Source organism: Psammomys obesus, unplaced genomic scaffold (assembly GCF_907164565.1).
Source record: "Psammomys obesus unplaced genomic scaffold, mPsaObe1.curated_primary_1811, whole genome shotgun sequence".
NCBI classification, from domain to species: Eukaryota; Metazoa; Chordata; class Mammalia; order Rodentia; family Muridae; genus Psammomys; species Psammomys obesus.
Genome location: NW_026594083.1, coordinates 1788146 through 1815062, shown reverse-complemented (window position 1 = coordinate 1815062; position 26917 = coordinate 1788146). Strand labels below are relative to the sequence as shown.

The 26917-nt window shown below is 38.7% G+C and overlaps 1 pseudogene; it reads left to right on the top strand.

The window, feature by feature from the left end:
* The first annotated feature begins 23184 nt into the window (after nucleotides 1-23184).
* On the top strand, nucleotides 23185-26617 carry LOC129684626 (wee1-like protein kinase 2; annotated as a pseudogene).
* The last annotated feature ends 300 nt before the right edge of the window (nucleotides 26618-26917 follow it).

The window sequence follows — 26917 nt, the reverse complement described above, 5'->3', positions numbered from 1 at the left end:
GCCAATTCATTGAAATTGTACTTAATTTCAAAGGACCTCAATCACTTGCTGGGGGACCAGCTTGTGTGAAAGCGGACAAATGACTTCCCCCAGGAAACCTGACCTCTCCCAATCACAGGTATATATAGGGCTTCCAATGACAGAGAATAATTGTTCTAATATTTTACTGATTATTGCCTGGTTCTCACAATTGTTTCTTTTTCCAAGGGGCAAAAAATATTTTGCTTAATTTTGTTCACTGTTGTTTTTCCTCACCAAGTCTAGAATTAGTCATATAATAAAATGTATCTAGTAGTACTTTTAGAACATTAAACTGAATTGTACATAACTGATTTAGATATAAATTACTAGTGATCTCTCTTTTATGTCAAGTTGTCATCTAGAGCTAAAGTGTACAATAAACTCATGAATGCACACACACATTCACACATACCAGTAACTCATCAGACACTCAGATCTTATAGTCAAGATTCCATTGTATTTTAATTCTATCTTCGTAAGCATCAAATTCTGCACTACTCTGATCGATGGCAAGTCTTTTCTACAACTTACTGTGTCTCATCAGTTCGTCTCTACCTGTGCTGTGATTATCCCAGTATTACCAGATTAGAATGCCAAATATCTATCACTTGTCAACAAAGTATTTTTTTTTTTAAAGAGGCACTTTTGATAAATTTTATCCCTCAACAAAGGGACTTGTCCTTGCAACATACGGTCGGAAACCATTACAGAAAACCACAACTGATCAAATTGTAGAGAACAAGTGACCATGTGGTGCTCAGCCACAACTGATATATATGTAGCACAGCTCCTGCACCAAAGGCTCAGGGATCACTGCAGAAGAGACAGTAAGACAGTAAGCGCCAGATGAAAACAAATGACATCTGCTTTGAAACGACATCTCCTAGAATGTCAGAGAAGCTACATTCATGAATTCTCACCAACATGGCTACCTAAACATGACCTGAACAAGGGCTACACAAATGGACATGTTAATGCGAAGGGGAAAAGTTCATGAGCCTCAACCATAGACAAAGAGCTTCCCACAACTAAGCAATTGTTGTGTGAGAGAGTCTTTGACAAGGAAGAACACATCAATTATTCTTCCAATACCAAATGGTTAGCATACATACAAGTAACATTATATATACTGTGTACATTGTATTTATACATTTAGAAATATATACACACATGACAACAATTTTGGAAATGGAGAACATGAATTTGAGAGAGAACAAGGGAGACAGTGCACAGAAGAGCTTAGAGGGAGGAAAGGGAACATGAAAAACAATGTAATTATATTTTTATTTCAAAAAATAATTTCTTAAAGAAAAATTACAAGCATTTTGGCCTGTATCGTAGCTTTAGTTGTCAACCTGACACAAAGAATTGCCTACTTTGGATTGGGCAATGGGCATGACTTTAGGGCATTTTCTTGACTGCAAATTGATAGGCAAGGGCTGAGCCCACTATGGGCAGCTCTGTTTCTAGGCAAGTGGGCCTTCCTTTTCTAGGAAAGTTAACTGAATGTGAGCTGGAAAGCGAGCAGCTAGCCATCTCCCTCTCTGCTTCAGGTCTTGACTCTGAGCTTCTGCTTTGAGTTTCTGCTTTGGTTTCCCTAGGGCTGCATTCCATAAGCTGAAATAAACATTCCTCCACAAGTATGTTTTGTCAGTTTTTTAAATCACAACAGCAAAAACAAACCTAAAACAAACTGTTTGCTACTTAATTCAAAGCAATTAGAATATGGTTTAATTCTTCTTTCATTTTAAGAGAAAAATATAAAAGGTCAGAGAGTAGAATAGTTTACTAATTCTGTTAATTTGTTCCGCAAAGTCACCTTGCACTTACAGATTTTTGCCAGCTCAGTGCTTTTATAGATATATTTCAGGTTATAAGAAGAGAAACAAAAAGAGGTGAGTTCAATTGGGTTTTTGCTGAAGGGAAATAAATCTAAAAATGCATTAAGAGTCTATTAAGCCAATCCGACTGAAAGAAAACCTGAAAAACCTTTTAGTAATAACACCAATGCCAAAGAGTGACCTCATTAATATTTTAGTTGATCTGAGGAGTGAAAAAAAATGTTCATTTCTCACCCAGCTCAAGGTTCATAGCTGAGACATGATTAACAAACAATGAAGTAAAAAAAAAAATGGCATTGTATATGTGTATTTACTTCTGTAAGGTTTATTTGACTACAAGAGTCTCTTAAGATGAAGGTGCAGTATTTTCCACTCTGAGTTAAATGTAGATGGTAGCTATGGAGAGTGAGGACTTGGCAACACCTGGTTTTTCTGGGTCTCATGTGCTGTTTAGTTTCCCAGATAAGGACATCTTTCCCTGGGCCCTGGGGGCCCTGGAGAGATTGATACACTAACCAAGGACTATGCATGGCTAGGACCTAAAACTCCTGCTCAGATGTAGCCCATGGACTCAGTCTCCAAGTGGGTTCCCTAGTAAGGGGAGCAGGGGCTTTCTCTGGCATGAACTCAGTGGCTGGCTCTCTGATCACCTCCCTCTGAGAGGACAACAGCCTTGCTAGACCACAGAGGAAGACAATGGAGCCAGTCCTGTTGAGATCTGATAGGCTAGGGTAAGATGGAAGGGAAGGAGGACCTCCCCTATCAGTGGACTTGGAGAAGGGAATGGGAGATGAGGGAGGAAGGGTAGGATTGGGAGGAGATTAGGGAGGGGACCACAGCCAGAATACAAAGTGAATAAATTGTAATAAATAATAATAATTATTATTTTTTTAAATGACATCCTTTCCTTCCATGCAGAGTGGACACCTCCTCTCTAAGGATCATATGGCCTACAACATAGCAAAGTGAGAGAAAAGAGGAGGGGGTGTCAGTAAGATTTTTCTGCTGTCATCTCACATCCTGAGGTGTCGCATTTGGCAGATCGTATCTCAAACCCCATCAACATTATATTTATATTATAGAATCAACTTTTCCATGTTTAAAATAAAATTTATTTAAAGTATTTGATTTAGCAGTTTGACAAATCTAAAACAATGGAAAATAATTATTCTATCTTTAAATGGCTTAAAAGATGTTGGTAAGTACATTTTGAATATAAAAACAGATACAAATTTTTAAAATAATTATTTAACAATAAAAAACATACCAGAAAGTAGGGAGGAATCAGACACATCTTAACACTATTTCCTTTCCTTTATTTAATGTGTTTTTTTTTAATCTCTTCTTTTATCCTTGATTTCAAATCTTCCTTTCTGAAGTTTCTGCCCTGCAATTTGCTAAGTAAATAATAGAGGGTCTATAATTCTTCTCATTCTTACCTATCTGCACAGGTCTTTCCAGGGTAGCTAATAAAATCTGAAGATTTTTAAGGATCTTTGAAGTATTTCATTTTGCAATTATTCTCTTTACATCCTGAGTTCATAGGTATCTATAATATCCGAGCTCCTCAATGAAGGCCTTCCTTCCTTCTTTTCTTCCTTTTCTTTTTCTCTTTCCTGCCTGCCTACCTGCCTTCCTTCATTCACTTTCTTTCTCTCTTTTTTTCGACTGTGTGTGTGTGTGTGCGCGCGCGCGCGCACATGCGTGCACTGGTTCATGTGTACACGTACGTGTGTGTGTGCTTCCTTTTGTAGTAGCTTCTAGCATGTTTTGAAGATAGTGACTCTCACTAGGACCTGGGGCTGGTTGAGGGTGAGTGGGTGATGCTGGCTGTCCCGAGAGCTCCATATATCTCTTTGTCTCTGCCTTCCCAGGACTGAGAATACAGATGCAGCCACCATGTTTGTCTTTCTATGTGGGCACTTGGTGGTTCAGCTCAGGTCCTCATGTCTAACCAGCAAGTATTTAACTGACTGAGGCGTTTCCCAATGCTCCATAGTGCTATTCCCTTATAAGAACTTCTCACAGTGGGAGAAGCGGATCATAACTGGACAAGATATTATTTTTTTTTTTAGATTTTTTTTAAATGCTTAACAGTTTTTGCACTAATTAAAAAAATGCTAAACTTTCAGTTTTGTTCCAAGCAGACTTTTTTTCTGTTTGAAGCTAAAAACATAAATTGTTTATATTTGTTCCATAAAGTATTTGAAACATTTACTTTCCTAAACATGCGCACATCTTTTCATACATGCGCACATGCGCCCAGTCTGTTTCTAATGTCAGAAGCAACCGTGTCCCATTACTCATCATGTATAAAATCTCCTATTTGATTACTGGTGCCTAAACTACGTAATATTAATGTTTGGAAAATACAATTAAGCTTATCTGATATGAAAGTTTATCATTAAAATTATTAACTGTTTCTTAGAGAAATGATTGGTTCCAAGGGTCATTTTGTTGTCAGCCATAACCAAAACATACACATTTTTCCTTATGTTGCACTGCTTCCAATATGTTGTGATTTTTTTTTTAATTCTACATTGAAATGGATTTCACACTGTTTTCTTACCATATGGGATACTAAAGCTTTTGATTCTTTGTTTTGCCTTATTGAACAGTCAGGCTCTTCACACTTTGTAAATTCCTATTCTTTCATACTGCTTATGCTTTTAAAATAACAATTTCGCAGAGTATTCCCAACAGTTCCTTTTACTGAGTGTTCTGATCCTCTGAGTAGAGTTCTGGCACACAGAGACTGGTCTGTGCTCATCTGTGTTTAGACCACTCTCACTAACACTTTGTCTCTATAACAAAGAGAATAGTTTTCAGATATTTGATCAACACTGGCTGCCGGGACTAAATGTTTGTGTCTTCCTAAAAATCCTATGTGGAAAATTTAAACCTCATTTTGATTCTATGAGAGGTTATGGTCTTTGGGAGGTAATCAGTTATGAGATGACTCAGAAACCCTCATGAATGGGATCAGTGTTCATAGATGAGGGATCCTAGAGAATTCCCTCACATACTCCCTCTCATTTGAAAACACCATGAGAGGACAACAGTTGGCAACCCAGAAGAAAGCCTTCACTAGAACCTGACCCCACGGGCACCCAAACCTTAGCCTCCAGCTTCTAAAACTGTGCTATTTATAGTTTTCATAGTCCGTAGAATCCCACCACTGCAGCCCAAGCTGTCCACGACCCTGGAAAATGTTGATTAGTATTGGACTATCATTCTAAGTTTAATGATTTAATTAAATTCATTATTAAATAAATTATACTCTGAACAACTGAATGTGAAGATATATGTCAATATTTGTTTAAAACAAAACAGGTCAAAATCCTAGCAGCTACAGAAGTCAGTGCCATGGTAATGAAACAAGAATGTCATTTCAATTCTTCAAGTCGTTGTGCTACAAAATGTCAAGTATGGATTAAGAACACTCAGTGTCTTAAAGAAACAATCATTAGAAGATTCACCTTTTGCTCATGATTGACTCTTGTGATGACAAAGGCCATGTACAGGTCTAAGAGCTGGAGGACATGAGAATCAATGAGCAAGCAGTTCAGATCCATCCAAAAGCCTGAGACCTAAGAGAGAGGATGAGACAGGTTCCACTCTGAAGCAAGCTGCCTCAGTCTGCAGAAATATCACTCCCTGTTTCATTCAGTCTTTGAGTCCAAAGTTTAAAAAGACTAGTGTTTTAGCTCCAGTGACTAGGCAGGAGAAGGACCCTCCTCTCCAGTCTGTCTCTTCTATTCAGGGATTCAGTTGGTTAGATGAGGCCATTCACATCATGAGTGAGAAGAGTGTGCCTTACTCAGGCTAAACTTTAAAGTGGTTAAGCTCACGTGGAGTCTTCCTCACTCACATGTACAACATAATATTTGGTGACATCTCATGGTCATTCAAACTGACACATAAAATTAAGTATTACAATAATTTTAGAAGATAAGGTTGAAGAGAAAACTAATATAAAAGTTGAAAGCATAAACCTTTAAATTGAACAAAATTATTAATTAGATAATTAGCTACATAAAATCTTGCAGAAAGCAACTTCTCCCTCCCTCTCTCTTCTCCTTCTCTCTCTCTCTCTCTCTCTCTCTCTCTGTGTGTGTGTGTGTGTATGTATATGTCCCAGCATTTCCTTAAATACTCATTTTATCTCATCAACAATCATGAGTATCTAAATTTCGACTACATGTCATAAAAATACCGCTACCACACTGTGTAATTTGCTCTTTGCTTGAGCTGCTCTGGACATTTTAGTGTGTCACATTCCTTCACAGACAACAATGAAAGATGAACTCAAATGTAGCTAGAGTGTTGGTATAATGTTCTTGTGGAATGTATACACTCTACCCTTGTTCATTCAAATGCTGATTTCTCTCCCCCACTCTCTGGTTTCAATTGGGACATTGCATTATGATGCTTGTTGTAAGCATCACCTGTCTCAACTTTGTGTAAACATGACAAAATAAAGCAACTAGCCACAATGTGGAGCAAGGGAAAGGAAGCAGGAAGAGAGGGAAGAGCCAGCGGACAGGAAGGTGGGAGGCAGAGGAGGAGAGAAGGGCAGGAGAGAAAATGGGAAGGCAGAGGCAGGAGCAGAGACCTTGGAATGACATGGAGAGATGGACTGGACCTAATATATCACTAAAAGCAAGTATAATGTGGGAAATCTAAATTTTAGGAAACTATGAGGGCTTGGAGGTTTAAGATAGAGTAACTATTGCCCAGCATTTTGTTCTATGTTAATTAAATAAATGTTAGTCTCTGTGTGGTGATTTGGTTATACAGCTGTTTAGGATTAATAGCAGCATTAATAAAAGATAAACCAATAGTAAATATTAATCGTCACCTACAACACTAGAGGAGTCAAGGGCTGCTAACAGAAGACAGTGAATGGCATCTACATGGTGAAGTCCAGACTGCATTCCAGACTAAACACACAAGCACAAATTATGTTGCATGAACTCATTCCACCCACCTTTTCTGTGCAAAACTTAATTTGTAGGCATGTGTGTTTGCTAACTGGGTACCTCTTTGAAGTTCATGAGAATAGAGTTCTTGTCTTTTTGTTCATCATTATATATCACATACGTGGTACAATCCCTGACAGAGAATAGGAATTCTATAAATATTTTCAGGATGACCAAAAGGATAAAGATGAACTGTGCATTTTTCTCAGTACCCTGACTCCTTCTATTGTCTTTCTCAGAAAAAAATAGATGTAGGCTAGTTTTAGCATACATATTCTTACCCACCATGATTTTGAACAATAAGGCTAGACTACAGTCTTACGATTTAGAATCTAGGGATGATTACTCTTTGCTTTGTAGGACCCAGGTCAATCTAAGAATCACTGAGATAAATTCAATGTGGGTTATAAGACAAAAAGTAGAGCAATCGCAAGGAACAAACGTGTAAGGAAGGAAGCCCACACATTGCGATACTTCATTCATACAACTATTCACATAGTCATGGAGAGTGACTTGGCTGGTACCTGATTGCACCTAGCATGGTGTCACCACTGCTTAGGTTTACTGTCCAGTTATAGAAGAGTAGATTAAGTCTAGCATCAATTGACAGGGATGAAATTTTTCTCATTTCCGAATGACAAGTTTGATTTTAATTTTTAATTGTACATATGAACTTGCATGCAGTGAGATGGGTTATTTTCTTTTGAAAATATAAAAATAATCTGAGATGGAAGGTAAAGTTGACCTAATGTGATGCTAGTAACTAGGTGATCTTATTGTTGGATGATGGGTCTATATTTTTGTCCTCCCTGACTGCTCCCATCTTTAAAGTGAGGTTAGAAAGGCACCTGGTGAGCAAGAATACACATAAGTCGAAGTCCCACGTGTCAGTCATAAGAAATACTTAATACATATACATATACACATATGTCTTTAAAAAAAAAAAACAGAACATTAGATTCCATTACAGATGGTTGTGAGCCACCAAGTGGTTGCAGGAAATTGGACTCAAGACCTCAGGAAGAGCAGCCAGTGCTCATGAATACAGAGATCTCTTGAGTTTCCTGATTGTGTATTTTCAATTAATGAGATTCTACATGTAGTTTTAAGTTAGAAAATTAGTTTTTTTAATATGCAACAGTGGGGAAATGTCAGGAAGTAGTGTAATAAAAATTCATGTTTTGTAATTTTAGAGCATATTCCTTGAAGAAAATAAAATACCCACACTGAAGTAATACAGACACACACATATCACACACATACACATACCTTGTTGAATTCTCTCCATCTTTTCAAGGAATTCGCTTAATGATAGCACTAAGAGCAAAATACACTAGATTGCAAATCAACTATAATGTGACTGTCACAGTACAGAGATGATAATATAATATAGATGGAATAAATCACCTTTTCTCTGCCTTTCCATAGAACACCAGTTAGCCCTCCAATCACCCTTATTAAGATGTCATATTGTTTTCATTTGGGGACCACTGTTATAAGAAGCCACCCTTTACTCTGTTGTAGCTGAAGTTAGCAGGCAACTGTCTGGAAATAGGTTGAAAAGCATTCAGATATCTTCAGAGATAGCAAATAGAAGTAGCTATCCTTATCAAAGCCTCAATCAAGAAGTATTATCTTTCCAGGGATTTATATACCTGGTGTACAAACTAAAACAGTTGTTCCTTGGTAATTAGTTATTTCCCTTCTCATACATCCAACAAGGTGACTTGGTTTCCAGGGTCACCTTTCATTCAAAACCCATCTGGGCTACATGTTTTCTAAGGCTATTAACTCACAGCAAACAAAGGCTGTGCTTTGTATGAATGTACAAAGCCTTGAAAGAGCTTTCAGTATGGGGCTGCTACAACTGAGTTACTTACATAGGTATAGATGTCCATCAAAGACCACCCATTTCTCTCAACAGCACAATGCTAAACATTTTAATGGCTGTTAAATCTGAGTAACAAGGACTCTGGTAGCAACTATTATGATTTTACTTTATTATTGCACAAAACCATGCTCAGAATAAGATGGGATGATAATGTAGTTCTGAGATTCTGATATATTGTAAAATGAGATGACTTAAATAGAAAAAAGAATATGGACATGAAGCAGAAGCTACAAAGAAACATTTTGCTCCTGAGTTTACACATGATCCTATGTATTTTGCATTTACAAGTACATATAAAACATGAACTCCCTCACATTTCTATAGTCATAAACACAAATCTCTTTCCTTCTTGTTCTCTCACTATTGTTATGGTGGGGAGTCCTTGCCACTGTCAAAGACATCATTCTCTACATACGCGCTAGCTCTCATCTCCCCAAGCTTTTGCTCCTTTGCCATCCCATCCTTAAGGAACACCCTGTGTAAGCCATAGCTCGTTAATATCATTTTTATGTAACTTACTGAGTTTTCCATTATTTTGTTCAAGTGTCTGTATTTTCTCCCCATCCGAAATCGAGTACCCTGATGGCAGGCAGGAACTTGCTTAGTCTGCACTCTACCTTCTTACACAGACTGCCTGCCTGTCTCACTGTGGGTGATTATTCTTATGAATGATAATAAGAGAGATCCACTGTCCTTAAAAGGAGTACACATTGGTACTAGCAAATTCTAAGGTTGTTGTCAGCATGAAATTACAAGTGACAAACATTTGAAGTGATATTATATCAGCACTGTCTATTATTAGCTATCTAGTAATGTCTGGAAGAAATAATGAAATAGATTTTACAAAGCTGGATATAAGCCAACATTCTGGGAATTAGTTTTAAAGCAATAAAACTTAGAATCTATTATTGCGTGCCTATGCCCTTGCTATGCCTCAATAGGTTGGGTCAATGGGTATCTCATTTTTTTTCTGAAGTCATAATATAAGCAGCGTTGCAGGTAGAGTCAGGACAAAAAAATGAGATCAGCGTTGTGGCTTGATTAGATAGTAAAACTTCCACGAGGACTGTGATACAAAATAGCCCTTTAAAAAAACAACAAAAATTAGATCGAATTTGATAGATCTAAGGCCTAGCATGGAAGAAGCAGATAAAAGACACTGTTTTCCTGCTTGCTGGAAGCTCAGAGGCAGGTGTACCTGATGTCTAAATTAATAATCGAAAACTCAGTGTGATGGGACAACCTTAGGAGAAATTCATGTAGGAGTTGTGTAGAATTGCAGAGGAGAAAGCAATTAATTTATCCTCAAAGGTCTGGAAAGGTGTTCTTTGCAAATGCAGAAAAGTGAACACATTTTTGAGACAAGCTGGAGTGACTATTTCTTATATACATTGTTTTTATATTTTTATATAAACAATAAATATATATGGCTGAAAAATGGCAGGAGTCCAGACCATATAGTGTTAAAAGAAGAAGTCGTTGACAAGGGTAGAAAATAGGATAAAAACAGAAGGTGGGTAATAGTTTCTAAATTTTCCTTTTTATTTGACTCAATCAAGAATGTTATATGGAAAGAAAACGAAACATACAAAATACAAGAAAACTCTAGCAACTGAGAAAGAGATTTAAGAACGGACAAAGTCAAGAGGTATTGGAATTTTAGTGCAGTTTTCAAAAATGATCCCCATGCCAAATCAACACAGGAATTGGAAAGCCAAAACTGGAGCCACCATAAGGGTATGTCCACATTCATGGACTCTGTGACACCACTACAGAAATTCCACTTTTCTTCACTTCTTAAAACTTTCTTCTTGTTTATGGCAGGGAGGGAGCTGTGTTCATCCGACGGGTGCACATGGAGAGTAGACGCTGACATCCAGAGGTCTTCCCTCAATGGCGTCTCTGCCTTGCTCGTTTTGTTTCATTGTTTCCCTTTTGCAGTACTGGGGACTTAACCCAAGCCTTCTGCAGGGTAGACAAACTCTAACACTGAGCTACACCACCCTACCTACCGCTTTCTTTTTGGGAGACGGGGTCTCTCAGAGAACCTGAATTTTGCCACTTCGGTTAGACTTGCTCACCAGCAAGCCCCTGGGATTTCTCTGTCTCTGCCTGTCCCGCTGGGAGCACTGCAGCTGCAGGCGTGCTGTGTGCCCAGCTTTCGTATGGGTCCCAGCGTCCCAAAGTCATATTCTCAGGCAAACACATTACCCGCTGAGCCATCTCTCCAATCTTGCTTTCCCTTCTAAGCGTAACAGAAGAAAACATGCGATGTCGGGATAGAATAGAATACTATGAGAGCAATCTTCACACCTCCTCACCTACTGCTCAGCAAAATGGATGTCCCAAGCAAAGTAATTACAATTGTCTCCAGCAGTTATGTCTAACTGACGGAACCATATTTTCAGAAACTTGGAGGCAAAGTTTTTTATTTTCCACTCTCTTCAGGACTGAAAGTAGACTAGGAGATCAGAGTAAATATAATTTCTCTACAGGACATTTACTGCCATACATATAAAGATGATTACTTTTACTTCGGCGATCTGAGAAATACCAACAATTTAAACTGAAAGGCTTTCCAATGCAGATTTGAGAGAAGAGTGTAGATAAATTAGTGATTGATATAGAGAGACTATGTAGAAAAATGAATACTTATCCAGATCATAAAGCTGGATGACAGTTAAATAGATAAAACAATCTATTGACTTGGGGACATCTTACAATATGACCAATAATATGTGCCGCTTGAATATATGATAAAACTATTCTCTCTGTGTATGTGTGGGTGTGCGGTATTACAGATTGAAACCAGGAATGTCGTTTATACCAAACACTCTACAACTGAGCTACATCCCTAATGCTTGTTACCTGTAATGGAAAAAACAAAATTGAAGATGTTAAAAAAAAACACTTTTAAAAAATGTGTATTAAGTTAGTAGCTGATTTAAAGCAATGGCTTGGAACTGTTGAGAGTGGCCTAAGTTGTGTATGTGTCTTTCTTCAACATTAAAACATTACTTTGAGTAATAAAAGGGGAGTTTCAAAGGACTCAAGAAAACTCATGAGCCACACGATAGATCATGAGACTCTTAAAGAAAATTATGAGACTCATATCATTCACAGGGCAACTTTTTGAGGTTATATATGCCCTAAAAACTTGGGGGGAGGGGAGGCTTTTTGTGGTATAGCTGCCTGGAAGATGTAGAAGAAACTCCAATGACAAAGCTTTACAAGCCATGTTGGGGTGAGCATCTTGGTTATTCAGCTACATCTTCAGTCAAGTAACACCAACAGACCTTGGTTCAGCAAGATGAACTTTGATAACGTTGAATTTCTGACCTGTAATTGCCCTCCCTACCTAAAGAGGATAGAAATAGACTTCTCATTTCAGTCACTTCTAACCTTACCTTCCAAAAAATTAAGAATTGAATGCCACAGAGACAGATCTTAGGTGTCCCTCTGTGCACTACCTCCTTCTCCAAACTCTAACAGCTTTGCAGCTTCAAGCGACACTAACATGCGATGATGCGGACGTTAGTGTTTGAGGCTTACTTCAGGTTACCTCTCCCTACATACTGGGTAACTACATGTTCAATGCTGATAAGAAACATAAACTTGAAATGTCCAAAAGGGGCTTCGAGAGATGTCGCAGTGGGCAAATTGTTTGCCTCCCAAGCTTGGAGACCTACCTGAGTTTGATCGGCGGTAACTATGTGAGAGCTGGGTGTCGTAGCTCACACTGCAGCCCCATTGCTAGGAGTGAGGGCCTCACTGCTCACTCAGTCTAACCAGGTTCAATGAGAGATCTGGTTTCCAAAACTAGAGAGGAGAGCGATCCAAGAAGACTAAAGAGGACCCACACATGAGCTAGCACAGTCCCCAAATTCAAGAATGTGCACGTGTGCACAGGCACACACTGATGCCAAAGAAGTCTTTTCTCTCTGCTGCTCTAGTTTCTTTCAAAAGAAGTGGATCACATCCCCATTCTGAGAAAGAAATGCTGAAGGATTAGTCTTAAATCCCTTAGAGGTAAACAACAAAGAAAAGCATACATATTTAGACTGCACCTGTATTGCAAGTTCATGAGCACAAACAAATATAGCCTACCAATTTGTATATTTTCTATGGAGCCTCTGTTGTCTCCTTTAGATCGCTGCCTTCAGTTTCTGAAACCAGATCTCTCATTCAACCTGGCTATTCTGTGCTCACTCCTATCAATATATAGTCAGAAGAGTCTATTAGCTAAAGTATTAAGAAGATAGTGTGAACGATGAGCAGTTTCTGTTACTATGGAGGTAGGGATTGGCTGATTATTTTACTAATAAGTAGAAGCAGAAGCACTTGGTTTACAAAATATCATTCTTAAGCAAAAGGAAGACAGTCTCAGGAGCTGTAATATCTGGAAAGCTATGCTTGTACAGTAAAACTTCTTGTCCAGACCATGATGCATATCAAGTATAATTCACACCATCCTCAGAGGACAATGGTAGAAAATTCCCTGTCCATTACATGGCTTAACGTGCCATTTCAATATAGCCAATTTGATACATTTTTGATACTTTCATATGCTTAAGATGTGCATAATTTAGTGATCAACAATAACGTTGTATTATGAAAATAAAAGCACATACATATTGTTTCCCTGGAGTGACTTTAAAAGCTGTCCCACATCACATCATCTCCGACCCCAGCTTCACAAGGAAACAATAACCACACCAACAGAAAAGCACAGAGCAGCCACCAGAGTCCATCACGCCAGACTTGATTTACAAGGTACAAATGCTTGGGATTTGGGACCAACATATTTCTTACTTCAAATTAAATTACCAGTGTACTCAAGCCCTGATATTTGTTCGCTACAGGCTGGTTTTTACATTTGGAATCTAAGGTTGTATAAATATAACAAAAACAATAATAACCCAGGTATCCAGTCTTAGGACTCAAACAGAAGTTTGGATTTAGCCTTGACTTGAGGCCCTTTGATTGACATTTCCATTGCTAGAGTTAGGCCCAGTCATTTTGACATCCAACCAAATTTCATTTCACCTTATCTGCAGGTTATCATTCTTGCAAGAATCATCTCATCCTGGCAGGATCTTGATTTAAGGCTTTAAAACTCAGTGAGGCTCAAAAGAGATTTTGCAAGGTCGAAAACAGTGTAGGTTTATTTGATAATATAAAACCCGCAGGTAGAATGCCAGCTGGTGAGACGTCTCAGCAGTGGTTACTCACTGCATTTTCATTTACAGTCATAATGCTGCTCAAAGCTACATGGTTCACAGTTTTCTTCTGTAGCTGATATAAACATTTTCTTTTGATATAAACATTTTATGCGGTAGCTAGAAAATCCTGTCTCTTCCTATCTTGTTCACTCAGGACAGTATTGCTAAAAATGTTAAAATCAGTGATTACTCTATTGATACACATTTTCAACTAATCAGATAGATTTCTTTCCTGTTAGGGAAGTTTTAGTCTGATAAACCATATATCTGTAGTTATAGAAATAAATATTATAGGTAGTAGATATGAAACTACCTAAATATTATAATAGAAATCAGCAAGGATATCTTAAGTTATATTGATAAATCTTATAATGCATATAATATTATTGGCTGTGGAATGGGTGATGTTACTTGCTATTAATGCTAACAAAAACAGCTTCAGTTTTAAAACGTGGAGAGGTTATACGTGGAGAAGAAAGCATGAGAAAGATACTAAGAAACTGCAGTGGTATACAAGCTGGAGAATATTCACATATCAGTGATAGCTGGCCTGACGTTTGTAGATAGGCAATTTCTCACATGCATGTGAGTATGTAACCTGGCTGCTTTGGCCATAATTCTGTATGGCGCATCTGTGCACGACTGAGCTTCAGAGACTGAGGCTCTCCTTCATTTTCAAGATGGGTGATCTGACATTTTAAGCTATTTGTAATTCATAACTACATCGAAGATTTAAGACTATCTAATTGAAATATGTCAATAGTTCATAATACAAAAGAGGAAATCATGCACAGATGCATATGTTGATTACCGATTTAATAAGCTACCAGGCTTTTCTAGCTGCTTAGCCTATGCGGCATAACATGGTGGAAAGATGTTATATTGTAACCAGTTTGAGAGTGACTCTAAATCAGATCTAACATGATCTTACATAAAGTCTATAAATTTCCTGACTTGAGGATTCCTCATCTATAAAATGGGCATGATAAAACTTACCTCATAATAGTATAATTGCGGGACTGGAGAGATAGCTCAGTGGTAAAGAGCACTGGCTGCTCTTTCAAAGGACCCGAGTTCAATTCCCAGTACCCACATGGTAGCTCAAAACTGCCAGTAATACCAGTTCCAGGAAATTTGATACTCTCACAGACATATATGTAGTTAAAACACATAAAAGAAAAATAATGAATAACAGTATAATTGCAATTAAATACCTTGGCAATATATATAAATCATCAGGGACCTAAGCGTTTCATCTTATAACTAACTAGTCAATGTGCTGACAATAAGTGACTATTGAGGGTGTTCAGCCCTAAGCAGGACTGCTACATCACACATTCCAAGGCTTAGGGAGCATCATGGACATGGGAGTAGAAAGCATGCAAGAGTTGGAGAATCAGAAACAATACCATGAAACACCAGTCATATCAACTTCCCATTCTTGAGCCTCTCTTCCAATGCCTCTCTGTGGAGCTAGACACAGTTAACAGTTGTGGTGGGAGGGAGGGTCTATAACCCTCAATGGTGTAGACACTTGTAAGTTGCCCTCACTCAAGTAAATGCCTCATCTAACTAAATTTCGGTGTCCAAAAAGGACATGAAAACGGGATGGGGCAAAGGGAGTGTGGTGGAAGAAGGGAGGGGGATAAAGTCTTCCTGATGTAGATGCTTCCTATTTGTGGTGCAGCGTGGTAACTGTGGAGGATACCCACATGTTAGAGCGGTGTCATCCAGTAACAGTAATTTATTATTATTGATATTGGGATGAGTAACAATTTATTATCAATGTTAGCAAAGCTTATAAAGTTTACCAGTGGGAATAAGGTAATAAAGGGGATAAGAATAGCCTGCTTCACACATACCAGAGGCTGACGCAGAGCCTGCCTGCTGGAGAGGAACCGCAGGACAAGCAAAATGGTGAAGGCGATTGTTTCCAGGCCTGATTATCTGAATTTGATCCATTGGACCCACATAGTAAAAGGAACCAACCATCTCCTGCAAAGTGTCTTCTGACTTAGAAATGCACAGTGTGTTATACCCAGATATGCACAAACCTAAGACAAATAATTACATGTAATAAAATTTTAAGGAGATTGGAGGTACAGTAATACACAATGCATATCACTGAAGCCAGGTTTGATTTAATGTTTTTCTATCATTTCAAACTGTTTTGTGATAAATCAAGTATGTAAAAGTAAGCACACAAGAAAGCTGACTTTAAGTGATATAAACTATCTTTACTACTGGAAAAAAAGACACAATGAATCTCATCATTGATCAAGTTAAGTATTTTACCCAATATGATCCAGTATTTCATTTTTTAGAACAAATTATACAAATGCCCCAGGAAAATAAAAACTATTGTATTCTGAAAATCACTATGAAGAGTCATTTCTTTAAAAGTTAAAGATTTCAATATGATGTAGCCATGCCACTCCTGGGTATAGACACAAAGGGCTTCATATCCTGCAACTTGCATATTGTGCTCACAATGACAAGGAAATAGAAATGGCCTAGATGTTCATCAACAGATAAATGCATGATTAAAATGTGGTACATTTGTACAATGTTAATTCATTCAGCTATGCACAGAAATAAAATTATGAAACTTATAGGAAAAAAATGGATGAATCTGGAAAGTTAATATGAAACAAGGTGACTCAGAATCAGAAAGACAAAACTACCATTTTCTCTCTTATGCAGATTCTAGCTTGTGAGACATACATGTGCATATATAAATAGCTATGAATGTGGGAAAGCCAAAGACAAAAAATGGGAGAACAAAAAAGGTAAATACAGGGAGGACAAAACAATGCCTGTGACATGAAAGCAGACAGGAGATGTGGGGCTAGATGGTGAAATAAGGAGCAAAGACAGAAGGTAGAGAAAGAAAAAAGAAGTAAGACAAGAGAAAAAAAGGAGAGAAGTGTGGCAAAGGAATTAGAGAAAGCACGTTCCAATGCTATAAGTACACCCTGTGGGTTATTGCTGTGGTTCAGGCTCATCTCTCCACCACCTTCACTGACTCTTTCCCCTGAAGGGGTGGGGCAGCCTTGCCAGGCCACATAGGAAGATAATGCATCCAGTCCTGATGAGACCTGATAGACTAGGGTCAGATGGAAGGGGAAGAGGACATCCCCTGTCAGTAGACTTGGAGAAGGCCATGGCAGGAGATAAGGAGATAAGGAGAGCATGATTTGGAGGGAATGAGGAACGGTGCTACAACTGGGATACAAAGTGAATAAACTGTAATAGATAAAAAAAATAATAATAAAAAGAAAATCTCACAAGCTTCCTTCTGCCAAACCAAACCAAACCAAACCAAAACAAAAATCCACAATCTAACTCGACTCAGATTTATGCTTTGTGTAACAGAAGCACATCTAAGTTACTTGTAGTTCTTTATACACCTTCCCCTAGGCGATGTGTTCTGTCATACCTCTTCCAGATGCTTGGAGAAATGCTTCCAGCCAATGGCTATCTGAACACTTCCTCATGGTGCTTCTCCACTAGCTAAACATCTTCCTTGTGCATTTCTATTTTAGGGTAAGCCAGTTTACTTAAGACAGAAGAATCTACATTCTTAATACTCATGTCTGATTTCTTTTATTCTTTAAGGAGATAAATAGTACTTGATGAAGCGTGTCAAAATAAAAATTGTGAACAATAAATTTCTAAAATAAGGCAAGGACAAGAACAGTGTTGTGGAAATCCTTCTCTCCTTTCTTAGTTCATATTATCTCTCCTCAATTGTTATCTTTACTTACTATCTTCAATTTTTTTCAATCTTTTCCTGGCTATTAAAATATTCTTTCCCTCTACCCCTCTCTGTCTCTGTTTCTTTCTATCTATCTATCTATCTATCTATCTATCTATCTATCTATCTATCTATCTATCTCTGTCTCTGTTCTTGTCTCAGTCTGTCTTTTTCTGTCTGTTTGTCTGCCTATTCATCTTTCTCTCTTTCTCCCCCCTCTCTGTTTCTCTCTCTCTGGGTGTGTGTGTGTGAGACAGAGAGAGACAGAGACAGAGACAGAGACAGAGACAGAGAATTTGGGTTTGCACACCCCACAAGGCCAATATAGAAGTCGGAAGACAATCTCAAGTATCAGACCTCACCTTTCCCCTTGTTTGACATAGGATGTCTTTGTGGTTTAATACTGCTTGTGCCAGACTAGTTGGCATGATTGTCCTTTCTCTATTTTCCATGACAGCATGCATGCCCTGTGATTACTGAAACTTTCTACTAATTACTCACAAACAGGATGTTTTTATGTTTGAGATCCTTAAAAAATTACATCGTTTCCTTCTTTCCTTCCTCAAACCTCTCCCATGTATCTGTCCCTGCTCTCTCAAATTCATAGCCTCTTTCATTTTAACTGTTGTTGATAAGGATAGTGTGTGTGTGTGGTGTGTGTGTGTGTGTGTGTGTGTGTGTGTGTGTGTGTGTGTGAATGAAGAACAAAATGTCCATTTTTTCACATTTCTAAATGAAGAGAAGAATAGAAACAATGTTGTGGAAATGCACATAAACACTTCTAAACCTGCCCTCTCCATCTAGAGTTACTTGTATGAAAGTGATTTCAAGAATGACCACTTGGTGTTGGATAACGAACTTCGGAGTTCTTCCTTAGGGAAAGACTGTTAGAAGTAAATAGTTCTTTGTCTAGCACTGAGGCCTCTTGAACATTCCTCTTCCCGGTTAGCATGTTTTATCCTTGTTAAGGCTACGTTGAGGCATCCATGTTGGTGAGACCTCATGCAGCTTTTTACATTTCTAGAAGACACAGTCTCACAGCCAATGCCCTGATGTTCTGACTCTTACAGTCTTTCAACTCCTACTTCTGACCTCTGAGCCTTCAGTGCAGGAGTTGTGCTATACATGTATGGGCTGGGATCCACAGTTCTACATTTGACTGGTTGTGGTTTTGTTTTTCTGTGATATTCCCCATCTGTTACAGAGAGAAATTTCCTTGATGAAGGGTGAGAACCACGCCTGTCTGTGGATATAAGGATAAATATTTAGAATGTCCTTAGTAATTATGCTGATTTGGTAAAGTGGTGATTATAGGGTCTCCTCCAAGATCCATGACTTAACTAGCCCCAGGGGATGTTGGCTTGGCTTCGAGGACCAGACATAATTTCCCTCTTGTTGAGCAGACCTTAAGTCCAATTAGAAAGTTGTTGATGACCACAAAGTTATGTGTGCCTGTGTTGCACTGGGGTTATTGTACCATGTTAGTCATTCATTGTTATATCACAAACAAAACTTGGTAGGACTACAGCTTGGTTCCCTACTTTGTAAGCTCACATGGTGCTTCTGTCTTCAGAGAGGAGGCTCTCAGATTAGCTCCAGTGTGGGTCCTCTGAGTCCCGTGTCTGAAATGCATTACATACAACATTTTTATAAGCGGGTCCTTGCTTGAGTAAACAGCGCCTCTCTGCTCCTGCTTCCCTTTGAAATATTGGTATTCAGTCATTTTACTTAACTTCCTTTTTTTTTTTTTTTTTTTTTTTTTTGAAACAGGGTCTCACTATGTAGCTCTGGCTGTCCTGGAACTCATTTTGTAGAGAAGTATAACCTCGAATTCATAGAGATCCACCTGCCTCCCCAACCCCAAGTGTTGGGATTAAAGCCATGTATCTCTATACTCAGCTCCTTTCATTTCTTAAATGTATCATGGTCGTTCATTCATTTATTCTTTCACTCATTCATTTCTGATTTCTTACTGTTATCTGCTTTTTGCCTGGGTTATTCTTTATCACTTATCATTAGCCTATATACTAAGCCCTTTTTTCTTACTTTTTTTTTTTACCTTATTACTATTACTTATTACAATTTATTCACTTTGTGTCCTGGCTATAGCCCCTTCCATCATCTCTTCTAGGTCCCACCCTCCTTCCCTCTTTCCTCCTTAAGTTTTATTCTTTAAATTCCACGCAGCTCTGCTCAGTCAAGGAATATAGACATTAAATAGCTGCACCCTAAAATCCTATTTGTAATCTTTTTCATTCTTTTAGTATCATATTATTTTTCCAAGAGTGATCTCAGCCACTTCACCCATCTTTGAACACTGAAGACTTTCGATGTGGAAACACAACTTCTCTTTTTGAATAACACACATACAGATCCAACTGCAACCTCCATGAAAACCAAATAGCTCCAGTTGAATATGCATAGAAATTAAATGATTTTTGGCTGCTTCTTATCCAAGATCATCTTGCTTCAGAAAATAATATAATCATCTAGGAAAGAAATTTTCATTGGCCTTTCTTTTCTTACATAGTGCCATCCTGGAATGTATAGGGCTAGTTAGAGAATCTAGCTGTTACACTGGCATTGCCAAGGTCGTGTTTCCCAGTGGCTTGGTCACAGCAGCACCTGCCAACACTGTTGCTGGCACTTCTACTATGATCACTGCCAGTTCTATGCCCCACTGGTGCTGCAATCACCACAGGCACGAATGCTGCCAATGCCTCCTGCTCTTTTTGCCTCACAGCCATTGCGGAGCAGTATCTCTTCTGAGTGGCACATGTTCGGTTATGATTCAGCCCTGACATCCAACAACTTTAATCATGTTAGATAATGAGATTTGGATTATGTCACATTTCAGAGGCATGCACCATGCTCCGAATCCTGCCTTCCTTCTGTGTTTAGTATTTGCCAGCAACCCATCAACCAAACTCACCCTTCTTGACCTTTTTTTTCCCTCTAGGATGAATTTTTTTTATTTTTCAAGGAGGTTTTCTAATCCTCTGTGTAAACACTCATGCCTGCCTGCTCCCCACCAGTCCCTCAAGTTATGCCTGAACACGTGTGAGTCTGATAGGAAGCAAAGCTTAGGCTCATGCAGTGTCGACCACCACCATGTAAGTCTTTGTTAATCAGTGAACAGTTGATGCGAACATAAATGAATGAATGGCTTTAACTCTTAATCTGAGTTTCCTTTTCTCAAAATATTGACTCTGTTCCCAACTGATTGAATCTCCTTTTCTACTGGGCTGCAATGAATCCTACTAGAGAATTTGCGAGCATATAAATTACAATTGTTCTATCAGTCACACTCACGTTAAAAATTTTTATAAATATTGTTAGGCTGATAATTTCTAGGAACACAGGTTCATTTATCAAATTGTAGCTAATTTGTTTTAAAAGTGGGGGGCTATAAAAGACAAACTACCCAGTCCTCTCTAGGAGAAGCTCATTGTAAAACTTAGTACATTGTCTGGAATACTTTTTTGTTACGTCCTTCAATATACATTTGTTAATGGAAGGTTACCTGTTATTCTTGACTTACACAATGAAACCTTGTGTTATGGTTTGACTATCTCTGAAAGCTCATGACATGACTCGTGGCCTGCAATATGGTAGCGTTGAGAGGCAAGGCTTTGGTGAAGGAAGGAAGGGTCTTCCTGAAGGAGATTAACAATCTCACAGAAAAGACAAGGAGGCTCTTCTGTTTTTGCCCTTCCGTACTCTTTACCGTATGAGGATGCAACATTCAAGGTAACATCCAGGAAGCAGAGACCACTTCCTCATCAGACAGCAAGCCTACCCATAAGTGCCTTGGTTTTGAAGTTTCCTAACTACAGAAATGGGAAGTAAATTGTTGTTTATAAATGGAAGTGACTAAGACACTTACAAAGGGACATTGTGATGCTGTGCTTGTTGCCATTACATTCCCTTTTTGTTTAAGATGTGGCCCTCCTATATGGCTCAGGCTCACTTTGAACTCATGATACTTTTGCTTCAGCCTCCTGAGTGCTGAACTACACATAGTTTTTCATGTCACTTTAAACACATAAACTTGTGGGAAAACAATTCGAATAATCTGATGTCAAAATTAAACACATAGCATTTTACATGAGAAGCCTAAAACCTGGTAAACACTAATTAATTTGAGAAGACAAGGTCGTTTGGTCTGCAGTTCCTCAAGCATTACACAAGGATGCTCTTTCTCTTTCCTTGTCTTTTCAGAAGACATGCCGTTTGCACAGCGTTATCACCATCTTTTAGGGAAACAGACAACTTGTGCTCCCTGAGAATGAACAGATGTATCTCTGTTTAATTAATGCGCTTCTTTGAAGTGTACGGTCATATCTTCAGCAGGATCTCCAGGTTTCCCCAAGGCACAGGTCCCAGGATTCTGGGTTTACCATCAGCCCAGATTATCTGACCCATGCAGAATTAAAAATGAACTGATAGTTAACAGCAAAGATTGTATGTCAGGTAAACTGATACAAATCTAATTCTATTTGAAAGAGCTTATGTAAATTGGCATGGGAAGAAATAGAAAACACAGGTAGAGTCAAGAAGAACTCTGTCTTGTGAAATGTTGCTTTCAGATCTGCTTCTGGTTGATGTCAGGCCCGGTCTTTTCCTTTGTGTCAAGGCTTGTTTTATGTGGTTGCTAAAACTTTTATGACTTTAATAACTTTCCAGAGATAGTACTAGAAAACCGTCAAAAGCAATTCTTACTTGAAAGAACAATGCAGTCAAGATGGGACAAAAGTGATTATAATTAAAAACATTTTGGGGATTAGAATATGTGGCTCATTAATAAAACTTTGGAAATTTGAAAATTTTTCACTGTGAAAGTTAGAAGGACAGTTTTCACTTCCAAGAAAGAAAAGGAATTTGACACAGCCTCCTTTCCTGGACTTCATTCTAGTGTAGAATTTTTTTTTTCTATTTCATTGGTCATTTTTTCATCTTAGCTACTGCTTGTGTAGTTTAAGAAGCTTAACAATCTTCATGTCCTTTCTAGCTAGTATCTAGAAGATTAATAAAATAAGGCAAGATAAAGCTTCATAACTCAGAAAGTACACGAACTGCACATCCAGAAGAGGAACCAGTCCAGTTAAGTGACTCTTTCCCTTCTTTGCTGGATATCAGTGTAGGTTCTAATGAGCTCAGTCTCCTGGGGAGCATGTTAATGGTTTTTTCTGCCTCCCCTGATGACCATGTTTATGCTAAGCTCTGATACAGTGTACAGGGCTTGTGTAGCAATTAGCATTCAAATGGACTAGTGATTTCCTTCTCACCAAGTTGCTTATTTCCAGCCTTGGAAATGGAATCCAATGAGTCAGAGCTTGTAATAATCAAGACACATTAACAATTCAAATCTTAAACAGCTAAGACAGAGGGTGCAAAAGAGAAGCATCATCCGTGTCTCAAACTCCACCAAGTCAAAAGGGGAATAGAATAATGAAGAGGGCAAACGATCATGCCTAATGGTCCTATCCGCAAAGGCAAGAAGCAAGAAAAATAGCATGTGCTGCGTAGACTTCCAAACAATATTCAATGGTGGAGTATGTTGCTTTGTTATGTTCAAGATATCTTACCGTCTTTAACCGCTCTTTTCAGTATAGGTATTTAAAAAAATCAAGCAAGGTGAAGCAAAATAAACGTAGCACACTTGGTTGATCGACATTTTTGAGTGTTTCAAGAAATCACCTGTAATATGAAGGAAGCACTCACAATTATTCCATGTGAAGCTTGCTAATCAAAATCACTTTAGAATCTTCTCAAAGCCTCCTTGAGTATCTGAAAACAGCAAACTGCCTCTGATGATATTTTGAGACACAGATACTTTAAAGCTTAATACAGTTCTGTCTCCTTAAGGAAATGTACATCCACTGATAATAAGCATCTGAACAGTGCTGTTTTAAATCATCCAACGTAAAAGAAATACATCAAAGCTCTATGCTTTAAGTCTTGAGTGAACAACAACTACATAATTCTACCACATGTTATTAACTTAACTGTGATTTTTCTTAATTTGTGAGTCTATGCCTATGTTAAGAATGTGATAAAAATTTATATCCAGAATTTATTAAAGCACTACAGAAATTAAATACCAAGGAAATGAAACTGTCAATTGCTAAAAGGATTGATAAACTGAATAGACAGTCTAAGGATAAAAAGAAATTCAAATGGCCAATTGCTATTTTTAGAAATGTTCAACATCCCTAGCCAGCAAGGAAATTCAAATTGTAACTACTCTTGAGATCCCATTCCAGTGAATTCTAAGAAATCTGACAACTAATGTTGGAGAAAATGTGGAGAGAGAAGAATGCTTATTCACTACTGGTTACTGTGCAAATTAATAGAGCCATTGTGAAAATCAACTTGGAGATTTGTCAAAATAAAATAAAATAAAATAAAATAAAACAACCTTATGGCCCAGCTATTTCACTCTTGAGTGTGCACCCAGACAACTCCTCACCATGAACTCAGTGGCTGGCTCTCTGATCACATCCCCCTGAGTGGGGAGCAGCCTTACCAGGCCACAGAGGAAGACAATGCATCCAGTCCTGATGAGACCTGATAGACTAGGGTCAGATAGACGGGTAGGAGGACTTCCCCTATCAGTGGAGTTGGGAAAGGGCATAGGAGAAGAAAGAGGGTGGGTGGGACTGGAGGAGATGAGGGAGGGGGTTAAAACCAGAGCACAAAGTGAATAAATTATAATTAATTAATTAAAAAAGAAATATTTGTACCCACATGCTTACTGCTGCTCTCTTCAACAGAGCTTTCCATCAGATGATTGGGTAATGAAAACATGGTACATGTATAAAATGTATAAAATATTATTCAGCTCTAGAGATGTGAAATCACAAAATTTCCATGAAAATGAATGGACTTAGACTGTCTGCTATTAAGTGAGGTCACCCGAGCTCAGAAAGAAAAAAAAAAAAAGATATATATTCTCCCTCATTTGGATCCTAGCTTATAGTACACACATGTCTATGGTAACAAGTAACAAATGTCCATGTGTATGTATAGTATATCATTCAGAAAAGAGAAACAAAAGGCAATTCAAAAATAAAACAAATGCATGCTAGTGGTAAGTCGTTTGAATGCTTTTGCAATCTCTAACAAATTTTCAGTGCCGAGTAGGTCCTTAGGTGGGCAATGTCCACATGCTTTTCCATGACTGTTAGTGTAGACACAATTTACAGGCCTCCCGTCAGGGTTCTAGCAGTGTCTTGTCTTACATTATGACCTGCAGCCACCACGAGGTACGCCACTTGTAGTGGTGGGGAATAAAAGCCCTCCCACCTGTGTGTGTTTGTGTGTCCCCTTTCTTTCCCTCCCTGCTTTCTCTCTCTCTCCCCCTCATGGCCCACCCACTCTGGCCCTTCCCTACACCCTTCCCCTTTCCCAGTATAAAGCTCCTTTATACCAGATCTGTTGCCTCTCATGAAATTCCTCAGGGGGTTACACCTTGGCAGGAGCCACCATGGGGCCCTGCTGCACCATTATACAACAATGACCAGCTCTTATTTTACCGTGAGATGGGAGTTGTAAATTCTAAATTTGCTTTTTAATGAATATTCCTGTAGGCTGTTACTGTTGAAATAAATTTTGTCCCTTGCAATAGTAGAGTGTGAAGGTCCTCCTCCCCTTCCATCTGACCCTAGCCTATCAGGTCCCATCAAGACTGTCTGCATTGTCTTCCTCTGTGGCCTGGTAAGGCTGCCTTATGAAAACATAGGAAAAAAAAAAAAGAAGAAGAAAAAAGAAAGAAAAAAGAAGAAAGAAAAACCTTGTCCTTTTTTAGAGAGGAAACTGGAGAAGGAGAAAGCAAACCAAACCAGTGGCTACCTATTAAGAGAAGTGTTCTGCAAGATGCTAATATGGCTTACTGCTAAGAAAAAAAATTCTTGAAGATAGAAAAAATTGGGGTTGGGGAATTTGGTACAGTCTACAAGTGCATTAAGAGGCTGGGTAGATGCGTTTATGCAATAAAGCGCTCTGCAAAACCTTTTCCGGGATTATCAAACGATTTGGATTTTTTGCATGAAGTTTATGTTCGTGCGGTGCTTGGCCATCACCCCCATGTGGCACGCTACTATCCTTCATGGGCAGAAGATGACCAAGTGGTCATCCAGAGTGAATACTCTAATGGTGGGAGCCTGCAAGCTGCTATATCTGAAAATGCTGCTTCTGGCAATCACTACCCAGACGCCAAACTCAGAGGCATCCTTCTACAGATTTTTTTTGGCTCTTAAGCACATCCACAGCCCTGGCATGGTGCACATGGACATCAAACCCGCTAACACCTTTGTCTGTCATAAAATGCATAGGGACTTTCCTATAGCCCAAGAAGAGGCTGAAAGTGAAGCTGGCTGGTTTCTCTCTGCCAGTGTAATGTATAAAACTGGTGACCTGGGCCATATGACAAAACTCAACAAACCTGAAGTGGAAGGAGATATTTGCTTCCTGGCTAAGGTGGTCTTGCAAGAGAATTATCAACACCTTCCCAAAGCAGACATATTTGCTTTGGGGTTAACAATTGCAATGGCCACATCAATTGTGGCCCAACAATTGCAATCAATTGTGGCCCAACAATTGCAATGGCCCATCAATTGTGATGCGGGCATCACATCCGCAAGGGGAACTTTCCAGAGATTCCCCAGGAGCTCTCAGGTGATTTTTATGGTCTTCTCAAGAACATGATCCACCTTGATCCAGAGGAGAGACCTTCTGCAGCAGCCCTGGCCGTATGTCAAATTCTCCAGTCCTTCCTGGAGAAGACAGATGAACTCCAGAAACAACTGAACTTAGAGAAATCCAAGATATCTACACTGGAAAGGCCAGTTGGTTATTGGAGTCAAGAAAGCATCTGTTTGAACCACTCTCAGTCTGACTAGACTGATGTATCTGTATGGATTCATGCTTATTGTATGCTCTATGTCATCAGACATAGGCTCTGGCCTACAAGAAGTATGCTTTGTTTATGGCATGGGATTTTGCAGCTCTGAGACTAGGCAGCCTGACAGAGAATTCCAAGTAATCCAAACAAGCAAGAGGGAGGAAATCAAGGAAATATCAGCAATAAGCAAGTCCTTGGATTCTGAAGGACAGCGGGTATCAAATAACTATTTGGTGATCACCTAAGATAGTCTTAGCTAGACAGTTTTTTTAGGATGCTTAGGTGAATAGAGAAATAT